This window comes from Phacochoerus africanus, chromosome 15 (genome assembly GCF_016906955.1).
Source record: "Phacochoerus africanus isolate WHEZ1 chromosome 15, ROS_Pafr_v1, whole genome shotgun sequence".
Classification (NCBI taxonomy): Eukaryota; Metazoa; Chordata; class Mammalia; order Artiodactyla; family Suidae; genus Phacochoerus; species Phacochoerus africanus.
Window position 1 is genome coordinate 99,905,113 of NC_062558.1, and position 24,785 is coordinate 99,929,897.

Consider the following 24,785-nt stretch of genomic DNA (forward strand, 5'->3'; position numbering starts at 1 on the left):
ATGGTAGGAATGTACACCATGGAAACTGGCAAACACTACAACCTCCTTCTCCCACCAGGGCTAGCTCTTAACACTTACCTGCATGTCACTACCTGCAAGGTTAACCCACCCCTGCCTGACAGCGGCTCAGGGAAGTAGGGCTGGCCAGTCTTCTGAGTCAAGGTCAAGGCTTATAAACTGTAAATCATGATACAAATATAAGAATGGAAAATAACTGCTTTTATTGTGGCCCTATATGGTACCAGTCACAGCACAAAGTCCTATCCACCTGGTCTTTCTTTCAAAGAGAGGTACTATCAAATGCAGTATACAGATGAGTCAGCTGAGGCCGACAGGCTGAGCAAAGACTAAAAAAGCACAAGAGCAAGAATCAGGCCTCTGAATGTCTGACTCAAAAATGTAGGATCTAACTACCCTACTTACTAATGTTATTACTACCATCATGAAGCCCAAATCAACCATGTGTAATGGTCAGATAATGAGCCTTTGATGTGTAAAAACTGGTATACATGAAGAGGGATACTCAAAGAGCTCAATTTTATTCATATTCACCAGGTTTATTCATATCTACCTCCAAAACGTACCCACAAAAAGTCAGTAAGAAATGGAGCCCACGGAACCAACGGGATCTAGAATGATCTGCATTCGAGAAGAGTTAATATAAAAGGAATCCTGGAGTTCCTGCTGTGGTGCAGTGGAAACGAATCCAACTAGGAACCATGAGGTTGTGGGTTTGATCCCTGGCCTCGCTCAGTGGGTTAAGGATCTGGCATTGCCCTGAGCTGTGGTGTAGATGGCAGACGCAGCTTGGATCTGGCGTTGCTGTGGCTGTGGGGTAGGCCGGCAGCTGTAGCTCCAATTAGACCCCTAGCCTGGGAACCTCCATATGCCGCAGGTATGGCCCTAAAAAGCAAAAACAAACAAACAAACAAACAGGAATCCTTTTAATTCTTCAAATACTTATGCTCTATCCACCAAACGGATCACCCAACTTAAAACAACACATTCTCCCAAGAAAGAATAATGCAAAGCAACATTTCTTAAATGTTATTAGCACCAGTTTTCTGAAGTGTTTGTATATTTGCTTTTCAAAGTTTTCTCTTAAGACCTTTAACGTATTTAATTGTGCTATTACTTTGTTATGGTTCTTACAGAAAATTCAGTAGTCAAATGGAAGTAGTCATTTGGAATTTCAAAGAACTAACAACATTTTACTCACTGATTATTTTTTAAAATTCTAGTCATCTTGGCTTCCTAGAAGTTACCGGCTTCTTCCATTGCTCCAGTACATTTCCATTACCTGCCATGAGAAGAAAGAATCCAATTATATATCTCATAAAGACCATTTCTTGGTTTCTACCACCTTAGTTTTTTCCTTTCTTTGCACCCCAAACACAGAGAAAAATATTGTCGTCTCTGCCTTTCTCTCCAAAATCAAAAAGGCGGGAAAGAACAACAACACAGATCACCTTAAGACAAAAACTTTAAAGGGCAGTATTTCTACTCTTAGGGTTTGGGGTGGAGACTCTTAAAACCCTCCCATAAGTTTTCAGGAAGAAATTCTTAGTCTGTTTCTTGGGAGGGGGTGGTATTAGAATAAGTCTTTCCCTATCTCTCCTCCCAAACCCCTCCTTCCTTCTCAAAAGTGAGTGACTATTAGCCTGGGAGGCTGAGGCAGAACTGGTTTAGTGCTGAGATCACACACTGAGCTGGGCAGCAAGGGCCTCCCTCCAGTTCTCTGCAAAACTTGGGGCCAAGCTAATTTCCACACAGCTAAGCAGGACAGGGCTGCCCGCTTCAGAGAGGGCCAGCCAGCATTCTCTGTGGGCTTCTCTCCAGATGTTCCTGGTCAGGGTTACTAGGGTGCAAGGCAAGTCTTAAAAAGGGAAGTAACTGGAGTTCCCGTTGTGGCTCAGTGGTTAATGAATCCGACTAGGAACCATGAGGCTGTGGGTTCGATCCCTGGCCTTGCTCAGTGGATTAAAGATCTGGCATTGCCGTGAGCTGTGGTGTAGGTGGCAGACGCAGCTCAGACCCTGCATTGCTGTGGCTGTGGCGTAGGCCAGTGGCTACGGCTCCAATTAGACCCCTAGCCTGGGAGGCTCCATATGCCACGGGTGTGGCCCTAGAAAAGACCAAAAAAAAGGAAGTAACTGACACTTCTGACTTCTCTAATCCTATTTTATCAGTAATTAAGCTACTATCTATGTTGATTCCTATTGGAATCCTAGCTCTATTTTTCAAATTGTTGAACGCTTATAGGATTGAAAAGATAAATGATTAGACAACCCAAATCTATCAGAGGACAATGCATAGATAAAATCTTGGCTTTAAATCCTACCACATACTAGTCTTGTGGCCTTGGGAAAATCCATTCACATTTTCTCAGCCCCAATTTCTTTATTTCTGAAAGAGGATCAAATGGCCCCTACTATACTTACTGTGTGGTTGTGAGGATTAGACAAAATGAAAGACATAATCTGCCAAAGTCAAGCATTCTTTGATCTAAGGAGGGTAGTACCCCAGCACCAGAGACACCCAATGCTCAGAGATCAGACTGGCTATTTTGTTCATACGTATGCAATAACAAATACCAGAGAGTCATATAATTCATGGAATGATGGGTTACACTCAGCAAAATGCCCCCCTTTTTCCAAAAGGAAGTCATTCAGAATGATGATTTACATTTGTTTTTCAATTTCATAACACTTTTGGGTCCACAACCAAGGGAGAGGTTCTGCTTTTTTTCCCTTTGCAGAACAACCCAAACAAAAAGTCTCACTTCTACCAAGAAGAAGGCAACAACTACTCATTGTAGGTGAAGAACATGTCTCCAAATACACAATAGCTATAAAATAGGAACCTGTTAACTTTCCTTACCTGAAGCCCCAGTGTTAAGATATTCAAAGAGAACAGATTAATATTGACTGTAGAATGGCTCTTTTTCCTGAGGTACCCTGTTAACCACTGAGCCTGAGAGACTGTATCACCTCAGTTACAGAAGTTATCTGAATCATTACGGTGTGTGTGTGTGTGTGTGTGTGTGTGTGTAAGAAGGGGTATAAAGAAGGGAGAGAATGGAAAAACAACATCCATAAAGAGGGCTTCCTGGTAACCAAAACGAATGTGTCAACATCAATAAAAAACAGCAGGGAAGGACTGAAGCGCCAAAGACTTACAGATTATACCCAACACTGAGGAACTTGCTCACTGGCTAGCCGTATCTTTATACTCCAGGTCATCTGGCATGGAAGCCTTTTAAAAGCATGGAAAATGCTGTTTAAAATAAAGAGGTTGGAACTCCACCTCTGCTATTTAAAAGCAGTGTGGTCTGTGCCAAGTAATTTAATCCTCTAAGTCTCAGTTTCCAAGTCTGTAAAACAAGGACAACAGGACTTACCTTGGAGAGCAGCGGCACAGATTAGAAATAACGCATGTGCAATGCCTGTCATAGAATGTGTCTCCAAAATACAGTTACAGTTATTGCGTTTGCTAGGGCAAGTATGACAGTCTTTTAAAATCATAGCTACAACTGCAACCATGGTACTGAGTCCACTAACTTCAGACTCTTTCTCTCCCTCTCTCTCTCTCTCTCTCTTTTTTTTTTTTTTTTTAAGGGCTGCACTTGCAGCATATGGAGGTTCCCAGGCTAGGGGTTGGATTGGAGCTGTAGCCGGCCTACACCACAGCCACAGCAACACGGGATCTGAGCTGCATCTGTGACCTACACCACAGCTCACGGCCACACTGGATCCTTAACCCACTGAGCGAGGCTAGGGACTGAACCAGAGTCCTTATGGATACTAGCTTGTTTTGTTGACCACTGAGCCATGACGGGAACTCCCAGACTCTTCCTCTCTGTGAACATTTTGGAGTCAGGTTCAAATTATACTTTTGCCAACAACATAAAACATTTCTAAGTTGATCTGAATGGAGTGTTAAAATCTCTAAGTTGGTAACCTTTACTAAAATGCAAAGTGAAAGCTCTAGCAATGCATGTGTTAGCACTCTTCATAACTGTACTGCAATTCTTTTTTTTTTTTTTTTGATGACAAATTTTTGAAAGAGGGAATGAATCATTTCCATCAGTGCTAATTCTTCTGGTGTGCACTGGAATGCCAAGTACTCAGTGGGTGTCTGTGGGGGGAAAAAAAAGCCCCACTGAGAATGGCAGGCAGCCTATCACCAACGCTAGCTTCACATCACAGCCTCAGTCAACACCAGTATGGGTCTGTCAGCTATGTTTTCAAGAAAATTGCAAAGATCCCTAAGGTGAGACATTACTAACTTTGAAACAGGACTTTTAATGACAAAAAGTACTCCCTGACCCCTTCTAAGTCATCCTCTTTGGGATGCACTCCAATGAGGCTGACTGCTCAGAGTACCTTGAGTACTCTTCTTCTACCTTCAAAACCAGTGAATGATGCCCACAAGAAAATCAGTCTCCTTACCTGCTCCCGATTTTTGAACCAAAAACACTTTATTTGCTATATGGAAAATATTTTAATAGGTTAAAGGAAGAGAATTCATTCTCAGCGATGGTAATTTGCTACCACTATGGTAATTTGAAAGAATTACAAGTGACTTCAACTACAGACTAGTGAACTACCCACTTGGCAGAAGACACTGCTCGGTACTGGGGGTGGGATGGAGTTACAAGGTGGTTGAGATGAAGTTCATTGAGGAGAATGCAGTGGAATGGCAGTGTCACCAGAATATAAGCAATTAATTTACCTGATGCACTTGAGGATAATCTGGGTGTATAAATGCTGGCTGGGATCATTAAAAATCCGGTATTTCTTTCTTTCTTTTTTTAAAGAGCCGCACTTGCAGCACATGGAAATTCCTGGGCTAGGGGTTCAATCAGAGCTCCAGCTGCAGTCCTATGCCAGAACCACAGTAATGCTGGATCTGAAACACATCTGTGACCTATACCACAGCTTGCAGCAAAGCCAGATCCTTCACCCACTGAGCAAGGCCAGGGTTTGAACCCACATCCTCATGGATACTAGTTGGGTTCTAACCCACTGAGCCACAACGGGAACTCTAAAAATTCAGTTTTTCTTAATTGTACTTCATATAAAATGTTAAGATTTCTACAACAGTCATACAAAAATCTACTAAAAAGAATACACTCTTTCTCAAATGTATGATTTATCTTGCAAGGTGAGACCAAGCTCCCCCAAGGTAGTGAGCCTCAACCAAGAGCATCTGAGAGCTGAGATGCTAGAGTATGGCATTTGCACCAAGGTTGCAGAAGAGGATAAAATCTCTTGCATTGTAAGATATGACTGTTTTGGATTCTTGGCCTTTTTTTCTCCCAAGGAGTAAGTTCATGAAGACGGGTTAGGACTTTTTCTATATGAGAGTGTCTGAGAGTCATTAAAAGCATGTATTTTGCAGCTCCCTGGTGGCTCAGCGGGTTAAGGCTCTGGCATTGTTACTGCCATGGCGTAGCTTCTATCCCTGGCTCCAGAACTTCCACATGCCAAGGATGGGGCCAAAAACAAACAAAAAACAAACACAAAAATGAAACATGTACCTTGCAATCACACATAACTGCATTCCCCAATCTGCCCCAAAGACCTTGAGCATGTGATTTAATTCTGCTGAGCCTCAGTTTCTTCATCAATAGAATGGGAGTAATAACAGTACTATAACTTGATGTTGTTACATGGGTTAAAGACATAACACCTACAAACAGGTGGGGTTTTTTGTTTGTTTGTTTGTTTGACCACACCTGCAGCATATGGAAGTTCCCAGGCCAGGGATGGAATCCAAACTTCAGCTGCAACCTACACCACAGCTGTGGCAATGCTAGATCCTTAACCCACTGCACCACACTGGGTACCCTTGCAAACAGTTTAATAAAGCTCAGGGCAAAGAGTAAGTGTTCATCAAATATTGTTCCTACTGGAAGGAGTAAACTATTGTCATCGTTATGAGGCAAAGCTAGTTCCAAGACATTACTTAAAAAACAGGTGTCCTCATAAGCTCAAAAACGTTCTGGGCTCCTTCACCAGGAGTCCAGAGAAAGTCTTGCTGGAGAGACTTTTATTATTTCATTTAGTAATAAAGCAAGAGTGCTCCTATATCTTGGGAGCAAAGTGAGAGCAGCAGTAGCAAGCAGAGGCTTATTGGCCCCTGAGAAAAATAGAACTGTTAATATCATCCACACAGCAACAAAACTGAATCCCTTGCTCAAGATTACTCAACTAATAAATGGCAGAGCTGGGGTTCAAACCCAGGCAGCCTGGCTTCAGTCCCTGTTCTTAACCATTCTGCCGCTTTAGCAATTAGAAAGAGCAATAATTGGAGACTGACCAAATCACAGACCAGAAGCAGGCCAGAGGAAGGCCAAAACCCCCCTAAAGATAGTTGAAGACAAGAGAGAAATAAGGGAAATGACACAAAAGAGCAGCTAATGGGGCCTCAGAATAAAAGGACCTAAACTGCTAATGATTCTAAGTTCAACTCTTAAGAACATAGTCATCGCAAGAATCCTAAAACGATGGCACTGGGAAAGTGAACCAGTTTCAACACTTGCTTAGAGACAAAATGACTAGAAGACACAAAACCTGAGAAGATACCAATTAGGTCCTTCATATTAGCCACATTATGACTTAGAAACACCTGCTAGGGAACAGGTCACATGCAAAATACCAGCTATCATGGGAGAGCCCCAACAGGATGGGATTTTCTTACCAAGATTAAGTGTCCTGCTACCTTTTCCTTAAATTTCTACAGCAGAAAAGAGGAAGAAAGGTCACCAGGGTGGTTGAATTCTCTGTCAGTAAGAAGGAAGGGGACAAGAAAAGGATGAGAATCGTGCCCCCAGTTAAGCAGGAGAATGCACAGACAGCCGGAGAGATAAAGAGAAGCCAGCTTATCCCTGGCCAGCCTCGAATGTGGCACTCTTAAATGGCTCTGTGACCCCTGTCTGTTATTATCCATGCCTGTAACCCCCTTCCCTTGAGTGGGGGTGGGACCTGTGATTTGCCTATAACCAACAGAATAAGACAAAAATGATGGGGCATGTAGTTACATCACATAAGACTGTAACCTTCATTCTGCTACAAGATTTTCTCCCTTGTTGGTTTTGAGGAAATAAGCTGCCAAGTGGTGAGCTGCCTACAGAGAGAGCCAGAGAGGGCAATCTCCAGCTGACAGTTAACAAGCAACTGAGATCCCATAGGAAACTGAGTTCTACCAACAATCATATGAGCTTAATGAAGATCCTTCCCCAGTCGAGCCTCAGATGAAAACAGCGGCCCCGGCTGACGACCTGATTACAGTCTTATAAAATACCTAGCCAAATGGCAAACAGACTCCTGACCACGAAAACTGAGATAGTCTGCGCACTGATTAAATGACTAGTTGGCAGCGAACTTGTCATGTAGCTGTAATAACCAATACAGAAGGGAAGTCAGACACAAGCTCCTGATGAAACCACATGCCCTTCAGAGAGAGGAGGGTAAGGAAGTGGAAGGCCGGTGCCAGACCATGGAAGAAGGATCCTGCCCTCACACTGGTGTGCGTCCTCCTATTCAACTATCTCTGACTCAGACCCTCAGGTTCCTCTCTGACCACACACATCCTGTCACCCCATCCTTACCATTTGGAAGACAAAGTGGGTCATAATTACCAAGGAAGTAACAATCTTATAAATGGTGATTAGGTTCCCTGACTGGCCTGTAAAGGCCAAATGCTGACATATTTAAAACATCAAGACCATCGTATGAGCTATTCTATGACCCTACTCATCACAAAATAATTTTAACAAAGAGTATTTTATATGTGATGTAATGGACTTATATTAAACACTCTATAAAACCCATGTTTGGAAAGAAAAGTTAGAGATTTTGTTAGTGGTTTTAAGAACAAAGTAAAAATTCAAACATCTAAAGTTCTATCTAAGCTTTGCTAATATGGGTTCTTTAGAAATCAAACATATATATTCTAAAATATTCTGAGCAAGTACTGACTGCTTCTACAAATTAATTCAAGTAACATTTCTCCAGCAGAGCACACAGCTAAGACTCACTGAGCCAGAGACCACTCACCTCAACAGGCCATCTTGCTACATACAAGCAGCCACTGGTGGGGAGGAGTCCCCTTGTGGCTCAGCAAGTTAGGGATCCAACGTTGTCACTGCAGCAGCTCGCATCACTGCTGTGGCACAGGTACAATCCCTGGCCCGAGAACTTCCATGGGCGTGGGCAAAAAATCAAGAAACTGGTGGGGCCATCCTACAATCACATCATTTGAAAGCTGGAAAATCCTCATTAATCTTCTCATCTTGGCCTCGCAGTTGACAGATGACGCCACACAGACCCCCAAGACTGTAGGCAACCTGTTCAGGGTCACCCAGAGGCACAACTGGGGCCTCCTATTTCCCAGGCTTGTTTATGCTCAAGTCTACCAAACTTTAGCTTCAACTCCAGACATAATGAAATCAGTGGTATCAAACATTCCATGAGGAAAAAAATTGGAACTAACTTTCCATGACAGTATGAAGTTCCTACCTCTGAAAACAAAGCTCCATGGTAAGAAAACAAACAAACAAAAAACACTGAATAAACATTCATATTAAATGTTCAATTCATTCTTAAAAGCAATGCACAGGATATCCTAGGTAAACTGAGATGCCCCTAAAATAGGCTGCCTTTCATGAGTGATCTGCTTTTTTTAAAATAAATTTTAAATAGGGAGGAAAATCAAAAGAGAGAGAACAAACGCTTGTGCAAGGGTGTTTATTACACTGCTTTATAAATCCGCACTCCTAAATTCACTGATTCATTATACAGACATATTCATTACACATACGCTTTCGCATAGTAGGTGCTATTCATAAGGAGCCTCTTTGGACATACGCAAATAATGCTTACTAATATTTTCAGCAGAAATAACCACATCTAAACAAGTAACCACTGCAGAGAGAGAGATTTCCAGCATGTGTTTTGGTAGGCTATTAAGAATGCAGATTGGAGCTCCCTTCTCTCCTAGAAAAGTCCATATTTAAAATTAAAATCAACTTGTTTTTCTCTGTAATAATACTGCCTTTAGGCAGCAGTGAGGCTTACCAAAACAAAGGGGTTAAACACCTGCCAGCGCCTATCCTTCCAGAACTCCCTGTAGGGAACACTCTCAGTAGCCTCAAGGAAAGTGGTCTTTCACTCAACATTCTCCATCCTAATTTTCCCCTCAGGACCAAGAATAAACATGTGTTTAAAACAAACCAAAGTAATAATAGTAATAAGGCTTATTTTCTCCCAGGTAGCCAGCAGTTTTCTCTCCCCCTGGACTTACACCTCTACCCTCATTAGGACACGACTTAACCCTCCCATGTTCTAAATGCCCCTGAATGCTCTGACATGGTACTTAAATACTGATGTTACTAAAGGTGAAAACAGACAAACTGCTTACCAAACGCCAGGCAGGCTCTTTTCTAAAAGTTTCACATGTACTAATTCATTTAATCTTGACAACAGCACTATGAGGCATGTTGCTATTATTATCCTAGTGTTACAGAAGATGAAACTGAGATGGAGTTACTGAGAAGGCAGGCAGTTATTCATGCAACACCTCCACTCAACAAAGAGTTAGCAGAGTTAACACTCCACTCCCCTTGCCTCATGTCTCCATGCAAAGGGCTTTCCATTAGCCCAACAGTCCAGTCTCCTCCCAACCTCGCCCCTGGAAGAGAAGTGAATTAACTGAAAGGTGAGCTTTGAAAAGGAAGGGCTTGGACAGTGTGGCCCAGACTCTCCAGAGTTCCTCCCACTTCAGAGTGAGCCTGCCTACTGATAGAGGCAAGTTCAGGCTGCTCCCTCCCACATCACGAGGTGGAAATTGGTCTTGCTCAAGCATGAAATACCAGAAAGCCCACTTGAACAGTCTTCCAATCAGCTATACTACCAATAAACCTCTGCATGTCTAACTCCCACTAATCTGGCCATTGTTCCCAATACCAGGTAATAAAGAAGGGGTTAATCAACTGTTCATTCTCTCAAGCCCTGACGCAAATAAGTTTTAAAACAGAAACGGGTGGCAAGATCTTTGTGAAAAAGGTAATTTCTTTATACAAAAAAGAAACTCTCCTCAAAGAGATACCAGAACATAACACAATGCAGCAAGGCATCTGGAGAGTTGGGTCATTGCTGAACCTGCTCTTCTCACTGTCAGGTGGCATCTAAAAGACAAGGCTATTCCTCTACTTTCTTCTCAGTATTGGACCTCAAAACACCATCTTCTTTCCAGACAGATAAAATGCACACAGGTAACCTTTTCTGTTGTCGTTCCCTAATTTAAGAGAGTAGAGAAGTCCTTAGAATGGGCAGCTGCATTCTTTTCACAAAATAGGCAATGCATTTCAATAGTATATATTATCTGCAGCCTGACCAAGTCCATATTTGTTATCAACTGCATGACACTTGTACCATAGAAAAGACAATGACAAAAATACTACCCACAACTCTTATCATCCAGGAATACAAATGTCTCTAATTTCTAGGGTTATCATTTGATCTTTCCTTTAAACTCAAAATGCAGTGCTTCTGATATTAAAAATACATTTAAAGGGACTTTATCCAGTAATATTGATTTTTTTTCTGGCTTCGGACAGATTTTAATGCAGGTAGATTGCTACAAAGAAGTTTCTCTCATGCTCATCAGTTAAAAAAATAAAATAAAGCAAATATGGTTTCAGTTAATGATAAAATTTGCATTATCCTAGGCCCTAGTATATTCAAAGATATTCAGCTGGATATTTTTAAAACAAGTATCTGCACAATTTCTTTTTGTTAAGTAAATATATGCAGCATATATAAAAGCACAAATATTCATATACCTATAGAACTGCTTGAACTAGTTGTATAAAAAAACAGATTATAAAATACCTAGAATATGGTCTATTCTTATACATTAAAATAGGAAAAATAACCAAAAGGTTGTCTGCCCCCAAAGTGGCTGTACATGGTAGAGGAATTTGGGTTAAATTTTTTTTTTTTTTTTTTTTTGCTATTTCTTTGGGCCGCTCCCGCGGCATATGGAGGTTCCCAGGTTAGGGGTCGAATCGGAGCTGTAGCCACTGGCCTACGCCAGAGCCACAGCAACACTGGATCCGAGCCGCGTCTGCAACCTACACCACAGCTCACAGTAACGCCGGATCGTTAACCCACTGAGCAAGGGCAGGGACCGAACCCACAACCTCATGGTTCCTAGTCGGATTCGTTAACCACTGCGCCACGAGGGGAACTCCTAATTTAATTTTTTTTCTTTTTATCAGTATTTTCTTCTTTGTATACAATGACTGCATTTTTAAAGAGTTTTTAAAAGTTATTTCAAATAAAATCTCTGCTGATTAGGCAGTACTTCAAAGCTGTTTGAAAGAAACAATATATATAGGGAAAAAAAATAGAGTTCCCATCATGGCTTGAACCCGATTAGGATCCATGAGAATGTGGGTTCGATACCTGGCCTCACTCACTGGGTTAAGGATCTGGCGTTACCCTGAGCTGTGTTGTAGGTTGCAGACGCTGCTCAGAACCTGCATTCCTGTGGCTGTGGTGTAGGCCTAGGTGATCCCTAGCCTGGGAACTTCCATATGCCATGGGTGTAGCCATTAAAAAAAAAAAAAAAGAAAAAGAAAAAAAGACACATATAGTGAAAATGTGAAACAGGGCAACACTGTTATCATTTAACAAAGCTTTGCTGATAGAGTTAAAAAAAATGTTTCTGACCCCCTTAAATATTCATCCATTCCTACCAGTATCATAATGATGATACCTGTTTCCATGGTGCAGACAAAAGCAAAAGTGATCAATGCTGAGGGTGTTAATTTTGGTTTCTAATTACATCCTTACTTTTCCTGGAGCATTTACATATTTTAAGTTGGCCTAATTTCTTTCTGGTCTTGGTCTCTGAGACTGCACTAACTTACCTAGCTGATTTAAGTGACCAAAAAGCATTAAGAGTTTTACACTGGAGTCTTTAAATACATATACTAAGTATATTTAATTAGAATTCTTATGATTATTGTTAACACTGGCCTATGTCTAAATCAGAGAGTTACCAAATTTCCCATCTTAGAGTATATTTTAATATCATATTTCTTTTCATAAATCTAATTATTTCATAAATATTGTCTTACATTTAAGCAAAGTTCCATTGGCCAGGAACAAAAGTTTCATCCATTATTCATGAAACTTGAAGGTATTTTTAAACTCCAAAAGAAAATGAGGCTCAACATCTTTTTACAAATGACTGAAATAAACCCCACAAAACAAATTACTTAAGAGATTTGCTTTATGATGGCAAAATTGCCCTCCATCCAATAACAATGATAAACTATGGACTAATATAAAGAGCAACTTTGAAGGCACTGGAAAATAACCAAAAGCAGGCATAAAGTGGATAATCTACAACCCTAAAATAAAGGAACCACACTGGATGACAATTTACATTTATACAGCTTACTCTGCGAGGGCAAAACCAAGTCTATGCTGCAGAAGATGGAACTCAAGCAGCAAACCACAGTCTTATTGGTCAGAATATAGGCCTGCCAAGGTAGCTAAAAAGTGAGAAAAAAAATTCCCCCAGATGAGGAAGTCATGGAGGGTGAAGCCCCAAGTATGCAAATAAATTCTACACCAATTCTATGCTAATTTGGGTTTGCTAAACCCAAAACTGCAAGACTCTGAGGATCCCAGAGAGAAAAACAACAGTTGAAAAGTTTTCGAAAAGCTCAAAGATTCCAACAGCTGCCCACCTCAAGGGAGTTTAAAGCTCAAGATGTACCAGGTTTCAGAGGCCTGGTGAAAGTCTCAGACTTTCCTGTGAAACCATAGAAGCACCATGGCTTAAGGAATAAAGAACATCTTGACTAGAGGATATCTCCTGGGAGATATAGACAAAATGGAAATAACTAGCATAAAAAAATGGGCCCACATACTATTCAAGATGATTCACACTTTAATTGCTTATCTGAACAAAACTCAACTCTCCTTGAGGGAACATAACAGATTCCCAAATCTTTACAATGTAGCATCTTCAACTTCCAGCATACAATTAATTGAAGCAAAGGGAAAATGTAGCTCCATAGTTAAAGATAAATCAGTGCACAGAAATAGACCTACAAATAATCTGGAAGGTGGAATTAGAAGACAGGGACATTAACAGTGCTAAACATATTAAAGGATTCTGCAGAGGAAGATAGATACAGTAGGTAAAGAAAAAGAAAATTTCAGGAGATTATAGAAACTTGGAAAAAGAAATTTTAAAACTTAAAACTACACTATCTGAAATTTAAAAAAAAAACATACTGGATTTTAGATTAATAGCATTTTGAACACTATAGTAAAAAAGGACTGGTCAACTTTAAGATATGTCAGTATGAACAATCCAGGCTGAGGTACAGATTAAAAAACAATTTTTAAAAAGAGCCCCAATGACCTATGGGACAGTATCAAGTGGTCTAATTTAAATGTTAAAGGAGCCAGGCCAGAAATTTTTAAAACGGAGCCCAAACAGCAATATACCAAAGCAGAACACTAGGCCACAAGGAAACCTCATCTAGCTGTGAAAACCAAAGACAAGAAAAACAACAACACACATGAGAATAATAATCAGATGATGGCAGACATCTCATTAGAAACAGGAGGCTAGAAGACAATAAACAACATCTTTAAATCACTGAAACAAAAGAAGGGAAAAAAACTATCAACCTAGAATTCTATATACAACAAAATTACCTTTCAAAAACAAAGGAAAAATTAAAACTCCTCATATAAATAAAAACTGAGAGAATCTGTTGCCAATAGGCCTACACTGTAAGAAATGATAAAGGAAGCTCCTCAAGTTGAAGAGAAATGATACCAAAAGTAAACTTTAATTTACAAAAACAAATGAAGAACCTTGGAAGAGGAAACATGTAGATACAACATGAAAGACTATTTCAATTTCCTTAAGACACACTTATTAGATATACAGTATTAAATATACTGTGCATGTGCAAATACTTTATATATACTTAATATATATTGTATTAAAAGTATAATACTGTATTGTATAGTTTGTTTTTGCAGGACGCATAGATATAAAATGTTTGAAGATAATGTGAAATGGATGGGGAGGGGCAAATGAAAGTTTACTGTTGGTTTCTTACATGTTTATATTAAAGTAAAATATTAATTCAAAAAGACTTTTTATCAAGGGTAAATATTATAATCTGCAGAGGAACTATAAAAATGATGCAAAGAGATGTAGCTGAAAATCTAAGAGAGAAATTAAAATGTAATACTAAAACATATTCAACTAAACAAAGAGAAGGGAGAAAATTTGACACAGGATTTAAAAAATGTCTAACAGATGGGACAAATAGGAAACAACACAGTAGTAGATATAAAAGTAACCATAACAATAATTACAGTAAATAGACTAAACATTCCAACAAAAAGGTAAAAATTGCCAGAAAAAAAATCAAAAATAACCAACTACATATCACATACAACAGATGAATTTTAAATGCAAAGACCCAGACAGATAAACAGGTGGAAAAGGATATACCAATGTGCCTTTAATACAAAAACCAGACAAAGGTAATAAAACTATAGAACTGTATCACCCAGAAGAAGACATATACATAGAAATCCTCAACGAAATACAGTAATGGTGTAAGAACAAAGCAGCAGAATAAAGGCCAAAAATAGATGTATGCCTATATGGTCAACTGATTATTTTTTTCTTTTAACCAAGGTGCCAAAATAATTCACTGGGTATACGGGTGGTCTTTTCACCAAATTAGATAGGTACAAATAGATATCCATACGGAAATGAGAAAGAATCCTGACCTCTCCACCTCACATAGAACTAACAATAAAAGCTAAAAATATAAAGTAGAAAAACACAGGAGAATGTCTTTGTGACCATGAAATAGGCAAAGCACTATGGATAAAAGAAAAAACTGATAAATTGGACTTCATCAAAATTAAAACTTCTGCTTTTTGAAAGACAAAATCAAGAAACTGGGAATCTGGGGTTAATAAATGCAAAATATTGCATTTGGAATGGATAAGCCGAGATCCTATTGTATAGCACTGGGAACTAATATCTAGTCACTTGTGATGGAGTATGATGGAGGATAATGTGAGGAAAAGAATGTATATTTATACATGTGTGACAGGGTCACTTTGCTGTACAGTACAAAATTGACAGAACACTGTAAACTAACTATAATAGAAAAATAAAAATCATTATTAAAAAAAAGAAAAACATGAAAATGAAAAGACAAGCACCAGCTGGAAAGTCTTTATAATACTTGTAGTCCTGACAAAAGACTTGTATCTCAAATACATAAAGAACTACTATAAGAATTAAAAAGTCACGAATACAAAAGTCACATGACCCACTTTTAAAAATAGCAAACGACTTGACTAGATACTTCAATAAAAGAAGACAGAGAAATAGCCAGTGAGTGCATGAAAAGTTTTTCCACATCATTATCATAAAGGAAATCACAGGAAACCACAAGATACATTACACCCACTAGAATGCAAATCATATCAAGTGTTGGCAAAGGCTTGGACAATTTTGGAAATTACCATGTATTGCTGAGGAGTATTTCTAATTATATAACCCTTTTAGAAAAATGTCTGACAATTTTTTTAAATAAAATTAAATGTGCACTTATCAAGCAATGTACTTCTTAAGAACACAGTCAAAAGAAATGAAAACATAAGCCTGAATGTTCACAATACTTATATTCATAAAGGCAAAGAGTTATAACCATCCAAATGTCCATAAATAGGTGAAGAGTTAACTTCAACAATGGAGGAGTTCCCGTCATGATGCAGCAGAAATGAATCTGACTAGGAAACATGAGGTTTCAGGTTTGATCCCTGGCCTTGCTCAGTGGGTTAAGGATCTGGCGTTGCCGTGAGCTGTGGTGTATGTCACGTGAGCTGTGGTGTAGGTCGTAGATGCAGCTCAGATCTGGCATTGCTGTGACTGTGACACAGGCCGACAACTACAGCTCCAGTTGGACCCCTAGCCTGGGAACCTCCATATGCCACAGGTTCAGCCCTAAAAAGACTAAAAAAAAAAAAAGCAAAAAACAAACCCACAATGGAATACATACAATAACATAAAGAAACAACCTATTGATACGTATAACAGCACGTACGAATCTCAAAAATACTGTTAAGTGAAGCAAAAGAAGCCAGACACACAAGTACTTTCTGTATAACTCTACAAAGTTCTGCAAGAGGCAAAACTAAGTGCTGTTGACAGAAATCACGTTATCATTTACTCATGGGGTGGGACAACTGACTGGAAATGACACAAGAGAATTTTCTGGGTGATGGAAATGTTCTACATCTTGATAGAGAGGTTGGTTCACTAAACTGCTCACTTAAAATTCGTACATTGCATAGAATGTAAAATTATACCCAAATTAAAAGAAAGCTCATGTCTGTCGTGGCTCAGAGGTAACAAGCCCAATTAGTATCCAGAATGCAGGTTTGATCTTTGATCCCTAGGCTCCCTCAGTGGGTTAAGGATCCTGCGTTGCCCTGAGCTGTGGTGTAGCTTGCAGACGTGACGCAGATCCCACCCACGTTGCTGTGGCTCTGATCCGACCTTTAGCCCCTTAGCCTGGGAACTTCCCTATGTCACAGGTGCAGCGCGCCCCCCCAAAAAAGAAAGCTCATAAACAATTTTCTTTGAATTAGATCTGAAAGATACATGGTCTCTCACAAGTGAGAGCTATTTCTCTTATTACTTTAGGGTACAACTTCTAAAGCCTCAAAAACAAAAGATGTTTGTGTTCAGTTTAGTCATGCTGTTTTTAAAATATACACCCAAACAAAGCAAAGGAAAAAGAACTATTATCTTCTTCCTATCAAAATACTGTTTTTTAAAAACTATTTGTTCCAACTTAGAGGAATTAAAAGCAACCTGCCCTTTAGGTTTTATCTAATTTTATTTATCCCATTAACAATTTAAAGTTTACTTTTAACAATACAGTGGAAAAAGGACACAAAAAATAAACTACAAAACATAAATCCAAATTTTCTAATATCCTATTCATTCCAAAATATTGATTAAATTCCTACTGCATTCAAGGCAAGACGACAGTCACTAGAGAAATGAAAATGAAAAACTTACACCTTACTGTTGAAGAGTTCTCAGTCTGGTGGAAGAGAAATTAACATAAAGTATAAGTAAATAAATGTTCTTGAATTTAAACTGGTAAAGACCTCACTGGGAGAAAAATACATCACTTCTTTTCCCTCTAAAATCATAACATTTAATATTGATTAATAATATACAAGACGTAAATATAGTAAATTCAAATATTCCTTTTGAAGGACATATTAAGTTTAAGAAAGCAAAAACTTCAGTAACTAACAACATATAACTATGTTTCTTAACTCAAGAAAAGACGACCCATATACCTTTTGAAAGAAAATAACCTCCACAGCGAAGGGGATTTGCTAACCGTGTCTTTGCACTGTTTGCCTCCATCCTCCATCCCAGCCTCACAGCCGCTTTGCCTGGGGTGGGTTCCTATGGGAGGTCAATCTGAAGGCTCGTCAGGCTATGCCTCAAAGTGAGGAGATGGACTGGGTCAATTCTCACTCTCAGGATTCTACCTGTGATACAAATCCCTTCCCTTCCATTCTCTCCTGATCCTACATTTGTCCCTCTACTGAAACCACCCATTTCAAAATCAACAATGACCTCCAACATCGCTAAAGCCAATGGTTGGTTCTCAGTTCTCCTTTAATACGACCTATCAGCAGCATGAGACATGCTTGGCCTCTTGCTTCCACTTGAAATGTTTTCTCTACTTGGCCCCCAGAACACCGCACACTCATCATTGCAGTAGTTTCCTCTCTCTCTCCTTTGTGGCTTCTTCCTTATCTCCATAAGTGCCCAAAGTTTCATTCAAGTCTCAGGCCTCTTCTCTATTATCTAGGTAAGCAAGTTTCCAAACATTTTGGTCTCAGGACAACTCTTTACACTTTAAAAAAATTAAGAAAACTCAAACATTTTTTTGTTTATGAATGTTATAGCTGTAGATAATTATGGCAAGGAAATTGAAAAAAGTTTTAAGTATTTATTAATTCCTCTAAAAGCAACTATAAACCCATTACATAAATAACATTTTAATGGAAATATATTTTTGTTTTATAAAACATACTATATGTATTAATAAGAAAATAGCATCATTTTACATCTTTGAAAATCTCCCTAATACCTAGCTTAACAGAAAATAGCAGATTTCCTTATCTGTGTCTGTTGTGATGCCAACACATAGACCGTGGAAAACACTAATGTACTGTACACTGTATGTCTTAGTACTATCATAGAAAGTTTCAACTCTGTAGACCTCCCTATAGAGGTCCAAGGAACTCCTGGGTCCCTACTATACTTCAGGAACTACTTTAGGTGATCTCATCCAATCCCATAGTTTTAAATCTCACCTCTTCTAGGGCAGCTCTCAATTAAAAAGAGACTTCTGGGTTGGAGTCCTTGAACTTCAAATTCAAAGCACCAACTGCCTACTCATTATTTCCACTTAGCTGTCTAACAGGTATCTATTTGAACAAACGAAAACTCTACTCCCCACCGGCCCACAACCTCAACATTTTCCTCCTGCACTTCCCCCCGCATCTCAGTAAATAATAACTCTAAGTTTCCAGCAGCTCAGGTCAAAATCTTGGGAGGAAATTGGAATGTCTCTCTTCTTTTCAAATCCATTTCTAACCCACATCCAAATTCTATGAGCTCCCTTCAGGAACATATCCAGAGTCCTACCACTCCTTATCTCTCCACTACTCCTTCTACTCTAGGCCAAGGCTACACATCTTGACCTAGACTTTGGCAGTAGCCTCCTACCTGGTCTCCATGCATCCTCTTGTGTCCCCTCTGGTGTGATCTTCATAGAGCAACCAGATGGATGCATATCACGCCACTTCTCAGCTTAAGACTGCAGGTACCTTCCCATTTCACTGAGAGCAAAAGCTAGAGTCTTCATCACAGTCTATACAGGTTCTATGTGAGCGAGCCCTTACTACCTCCCTGAAGCTGCATCTGAAAACTCTGCCCTTGCTCACTGAATGGCAGCCATCCCGGCTCCTAGGCTGTCGCTCATTCTCTCCCCTCAAGGTCTTTGCCACAGCAATTTCTTTTGCCTGAAACCTCCTTCCCTCGGACATCCTCAACTGAGGCTTGCTCTCTCCATCTGAAACCCACCACACTGAAGATGCTGATCTCACCAGCACTCCATACCCTTTCCCTGATTTTTTTTCCTAACACTTGTCATTAACTAACACACTTGTCTGTTCATTGTTCTCCTCAACCCAGTGCAATGAGAAGCGGGCCTCTGTTTGGCTCCATCCTGTATCCCAGTGCCCTAAACAGCATCTACCAGGGAGTGGGTACTCTATGTGCATTGTCTGAGTGGATGAACACAGATGCCAGGCCAAGCGGAGTTGAAGGTGAAGGTGATGATGCGGAGAGGCCAGGAGAGCCGCATGCAAACCAGCACTTTGAGGAAGAAGAAATGATAAATGTGGAAGAGGTAGCCCCATCAAATAAAAACTACGAATGAAAGGAGACAAGACCTGCCGTGGGAGAGCACCGCTACCAGGGCCACAGAACAGATTGCCTAATATTTTACTTAAACAATAGCTCTTAAAATTCACTCGAAACATGCAAACATCTTTGGAACAAAAATGCTTCCCTTGAATGTCACCTGAATCAATTCAGTACAATCCTACACTCTTTATGGACTCATTTCTTATACAAAAAAACAACAAAAGGTCCATACAAAGGAAAATGATTAGCCTACTTAGCCTACTTGCTAAACTTTCAGCCTATACCCTAACTTTTCAGTCACTCTCACAAACTGGTTCCAGGAAGGCAACACCACCATAATAGTTATACCAAAGCAGATTTTTTTGGCACTGAAATTCAGTGAATCTGACTGGAAAAGCCCACCAAACTTCCTTGGGTCAGGATTCTAAGAATGAGTGTCAGAGTTACTTTACTGCAATTAATGTCGAAATCACGATGCCATAAACAGCACATTGGTTAACAAATATTTTATCCAAAAAAGAATTTTAAGGATTGTTTTCTTCATTCTAACAAAGAAATAAAAGTAGCACAGAAGGACCCGAATCACAGCTAGTACCTCCAAATTCAGGTGGCCGGTGCAGAACGACAGCAGTCATTTGCTAACCCTCTTAGAGGGAATGTAAGACAAGGGGGGGAAAGTGCTCGGTACTAGGTATGCCCCCATCCCATCAGCAAGTCTCTGGGTTCACAGCCCATGTGGTACCTTCACTTCACCTGCTACCAATGTAATGTTTTCATCATTCAGACTTAAAAATGACACAGAGATCCTAGTGAATGCCTTCTTCACAGGTTCCACACACACAAAAACAAAAAAGCAATGTCTCTTAACAGAATGGAGCAAAAGTTCTTCGTCTCTGCTACTGTCATATACTCTCCCTTCTAAGCTGCCGCCTGTGCCAGCTTCTGCATAATCAGGAGTGTACCATTTCGAAATCTCACAAATAAACAAGAACAGGGGGATTTTTAAAGCAAAATAATTAAAAATTTCAAAGAAAGAAAAGGAAAAGCAGAAAGAGTAGTTCACTAAAAGGTTTTTTTTTTTTTAAACAAGAAAAAACATTTATTAGCATATGTATTTCCATGACACCTGGGAGCAAGAGAGACAGAACAGAACTAAAAGGGGTGGTTGGACATTGGCCTCATACAGCCTCTTAACAAAGAACAGTATGTTTTTGAAAAGTTACGCAACAAGACTTTGAGTTTCTGGGAAGCAAATTGTGGAAGGTCAATATATTGGGAGCAGTAATGGCAGGTAAGGGCTTCCAACAGTGTGAGTTGGATTCCTCTGGTTCCATCTCTGGGTGATTAGGGTCTAGAGTCCTCTAGGGTCATCTCAGGTGACGAAGAACCACCCTGCCCTTCCTGGTAAAGAGGGGAAACATAATTTTCTTTGTGTGTTCCCTTCCCTCATGGCTCAGTGGGTTAAGAACCCAACTAGTATCCTTGAGGATGCAGGTTTGATCCCTGGCCTCACTCAATGGGTTAAGGCTCCTGCATTGTAGGTAGGTCACATTGCGGCTAGGATCTGGCATTGCTGTGGGTGTGCTATAGGCCTGCAGCTGCAGCTCCCATTCAACTCCTAGCCTAGAACTTACAAGAGAGAGGATTTTTCTTTGTTACTTTTCATGTTTTTTCAGCTCAAGATAAACCTTTTATCAAAGTGACATATTTTGTCATGGTATATTCCACCACCCTTCAACCTCAGGTGTCAAAAATCCCCTCCTCTGAGTTACCGCTGAGGCTCAGTGGTTAACGAATCCAACTAGCATCCATGAGGATGTGGGGTACGATCCCTGGCCTTGCTCAGTGGGTTAAGGATCTGGCATTGCCAAGAGCTGGTATAGGTTAAAAGGTTTTTCTTAACCCTCTTAAGAGATCTGAAGAAGGAGGTTCTACTCTTGAGTTTCTACTAACTGAGCTGAGAAAACTGATCTGTTTTACCTACCAAGCTATCTAGTACTTTTGTGTGACAGTAGCGTGGTTACGTATTCAGTGTTAATGAGGTATAACACACTTTGTTAGGAGGGGCAGAGCTTCCTAAGATGAATAAAAATTTCCTTTCAGAGTTGCCCAGAGCAGGAGAGCACCGGCTTTGACTCTAACAGACCTGGGTTTGAAGGAGCCATTCAGTGCTTTTGAAATGCATTGCCTTGAGTCAGGGTGAATTTTGGTTTCCTGGATTTGAAATAAAGTCTCCAGGCCCCTGTGCTTATTACTGTCCCCCTGACTGGGAAGTTCTTGCCCCAGATTGAACAAACTCCTTTCCTTGCCTCCTTCATGCCCTTACTTAGATGTTACTTTCTCACGAAGGCCTCCCATGCCCTCCCTACTTGGTGCAACAGAGGACACATTACACACACACACACACACACACACACACACACACACACACCCTCATTGATACTCACACCCCCACCCACTTCTCTGCTTCATTTTTTGCGAGAACCCTGATCATCTCCTAGCATGCCAGTATTTTACGATAAGTAAAATAAACCTTATCTAGTTTACCCTCTTCAGATAAACCTTATCTAGTTTATCCTCTTTTTCAAAGTAGGCCTTAAGCTCCACAGTGCAGGTTTGGGATTTGTTTAGGTTTTTCCCCCCCTTGCTCACCACCTAAAATATCTAAAGGAGGGCCTAGAACATAAAGGTAACACCAATAGTTTGCTGCATGAAGGAAACTCATGAAGGTCTCTGCAGGCTTCCAGGGTTCTCACTAGAGACCATGCAAATAAAGACCTTGGCCATGACAGACTTTACCGTACAGCAGAAACTGACACAACATTGCAAATCGACTATAATTTAAAAAAAAAAAAAAAGACCTTGGGATATAAAAGGCACTTAGTAAACAGAAGATATTATTTTTAGAGAAGAGCCTATCTGAAACTGTTATAGAATATTTTTTTAAATAGTGAGAAAAATAATGTCAGAAATGGCACCACACAGCTAACGATTAAGTAGCTAAAGAAGGAAAAAAGAAATAACTCCTATAAATTCACGGGAGGGATATCATTCTGAGATATTCTACATGAAGAGACTAAGAAATTTATACATTTTTATACAGAAAACAAAGTTTAAGAGAGGAGTGAATTTGAAAACAAAGTCTAGATTATAAATAGATGTTATTTATGTGTTCTTCACCCAAACAGGACCCAATCACTGAAAAAGACAACTAAGTTTCAGTTTACTTTTGATTACTCACTTTGACAGAAGAGTAAAGCAAGAGAATATTGAGAATATCAGGACAATAATCATTTCTTCAAATATTTTTCTTAGCCATTGCTTTCCTGACTGTGTGGAAGTTTGAATTAATTAATATTTTTAATAAATAATATTTTTACATTACATTAATGTTTTACATTATATTAATAATTAACATTTTTCCATCAAAATTTTTGGAAGAAAAAGATTCTATAAATGAACTGTTACTTATATAATATTTGTTTCTATTATGGTTTTTCCTCCAAGTTAATACAGGTAGTTATAAATATATACAGGCAAAAATATGCAATATATCTTTGAATGTGATATAAAAAATTATTAGAGTGTCCCACGATTAAAAACACCTACATAAAAAAAGACTTACATCAAGAAACGTTTCTTCATTTTACTTAAGGATTTTGTTTGTTTGTTTTGTTTTTTTTTGTCTTTTTGCCATTTCTTGGGCCGCCCCTGCGGCATATGGAGGTTCCCAGGCTAGGGGTCGAATCGGAGCCGTAGGCCACCACCGGCCTACGCCAGAGCCACAGCAACGCGGGATCCGAGCCGCGTCTGCAACCTACACCACAGCTCACAGCAACACCAGATCGTTAACCCACTGAGCAAGGGCAGGGACCGAACCCGCAACCTCATGGTTCCTAGTCAGATTCGTTAACCACTGCGCCACGACGGGAACTCCTACTTAAGGATTTTTTAAGAATTCTTCCAAAGTTGGTGAGCTTTCTTTGTTAACCTAAATTTTTTCAATTTATTAAAAATATCAGTTATACAATTTTCAGAAAGGCACTCACTGGATGAAAAATACAACTCTGATAAGAAAACACTAGGAAAAGTCTATGTTCTCAAATTTTGAGCAAAAAATATAAACAGTGACGATTTGGATTAAATAGTCTAAAAGCCTGAAAATATTTATAACACGGGATGCAAACCATTTTCCTCCTTAGAAACTATTTGCACCAATGCCAATTCAAAGTAAACATAACAATGTTTTAAAAACAAACAACCATTTTTTTCATAACTAAATATGAAGATCTGTTAAGCTAACACATTTTATAAAATTAAAACTTCCAAATACAGCTACTCAGAAAAATCATAATAAACGTCTCCAAGACCTTCAAATGTTAATCTTAAAATTTCTAATCATAATATGGTCTTATGTAAGTGTGCAGCTGACAAATCATGCTATTAAATCCAGCTGGCATGCTTACCATGTTATGTTTCTGATTCCTTCCATGGCAAATATTTAAGAGACACTACTCATTTCCGTAATCTCAAAATACATAGCTGTTCCAGGCAATCATTGTCCTTACCCTGATCACCTAAATCTGAGTTTTCTACCAATGCCATCAATACTTACCACCATACTACATGCTCAAAAAAAAAAAATAGTAATAATAAGATTCATTAGTTCAAGTCATGCCAAGTGGATTGCTGTTTCCAGGAAACTGTTCTAATATAGCAATGCAGACTGACGGACGGACCAGAAAAGGAGCATAGCAGAGTTACTCCTGGTAGTAGGTCCTCCTCTGCAAAATTAATCTAACAATTTGAGGAGTCTCAAATCAAGAAAACTAAAGCTCAGGACAGACTGTGTGAGTCACTTAGGTTACTGAGTGGCACATGTACTTGTTACCGACTTCTTTCAGATGGCAAAGCTTCTTGCTATACTCCTATTTAGTGCTCAAACAGTACTGAGTCAGCCCAGTTCCACAGATCTCTACATTGTACATATAAATCATAACACTGAGAATTTCTTCTTGAGATTGACTTCTTTTTTGTATCACTGGCATATTCTATTAATTGCAAGTATTTTCGCTTTCAAATAATAGTCTGCTACTTCAGAATCAAATGAAATAACATTGAATAAAAGGACCAACATCCATCAAAGCCTCTCAGGACATCCTCATGTGGATCTGTGGCAGAGA

General features: G+C 39.5%; 1 protein-coding gene across 5 annotated transcripts in view; it reads right to left on the reverse strand.

The window, feature by feature from the left end:
• The window catches only part of SGMS1 (sphingomyelin synthase 1), a 311,375-nt gene that overhangs the window by 114,046 nt on the left and 172,544 nt on the right, over window positions 1–24,785 (reverse strand). For all 5 annotated transcript variants that reach the window (XM_047762700.1, XM_047762703.1, XM_047762702.1 and 2 more), the window contains one exon: window positions 1,220–1,300. The gene's annotated coding sequence lies outside the window, so the exon portion shown is untranslated. The remainder of the gene's footprint in view (window positions 1–1,219; window positions 1,301–24,785) is intronic.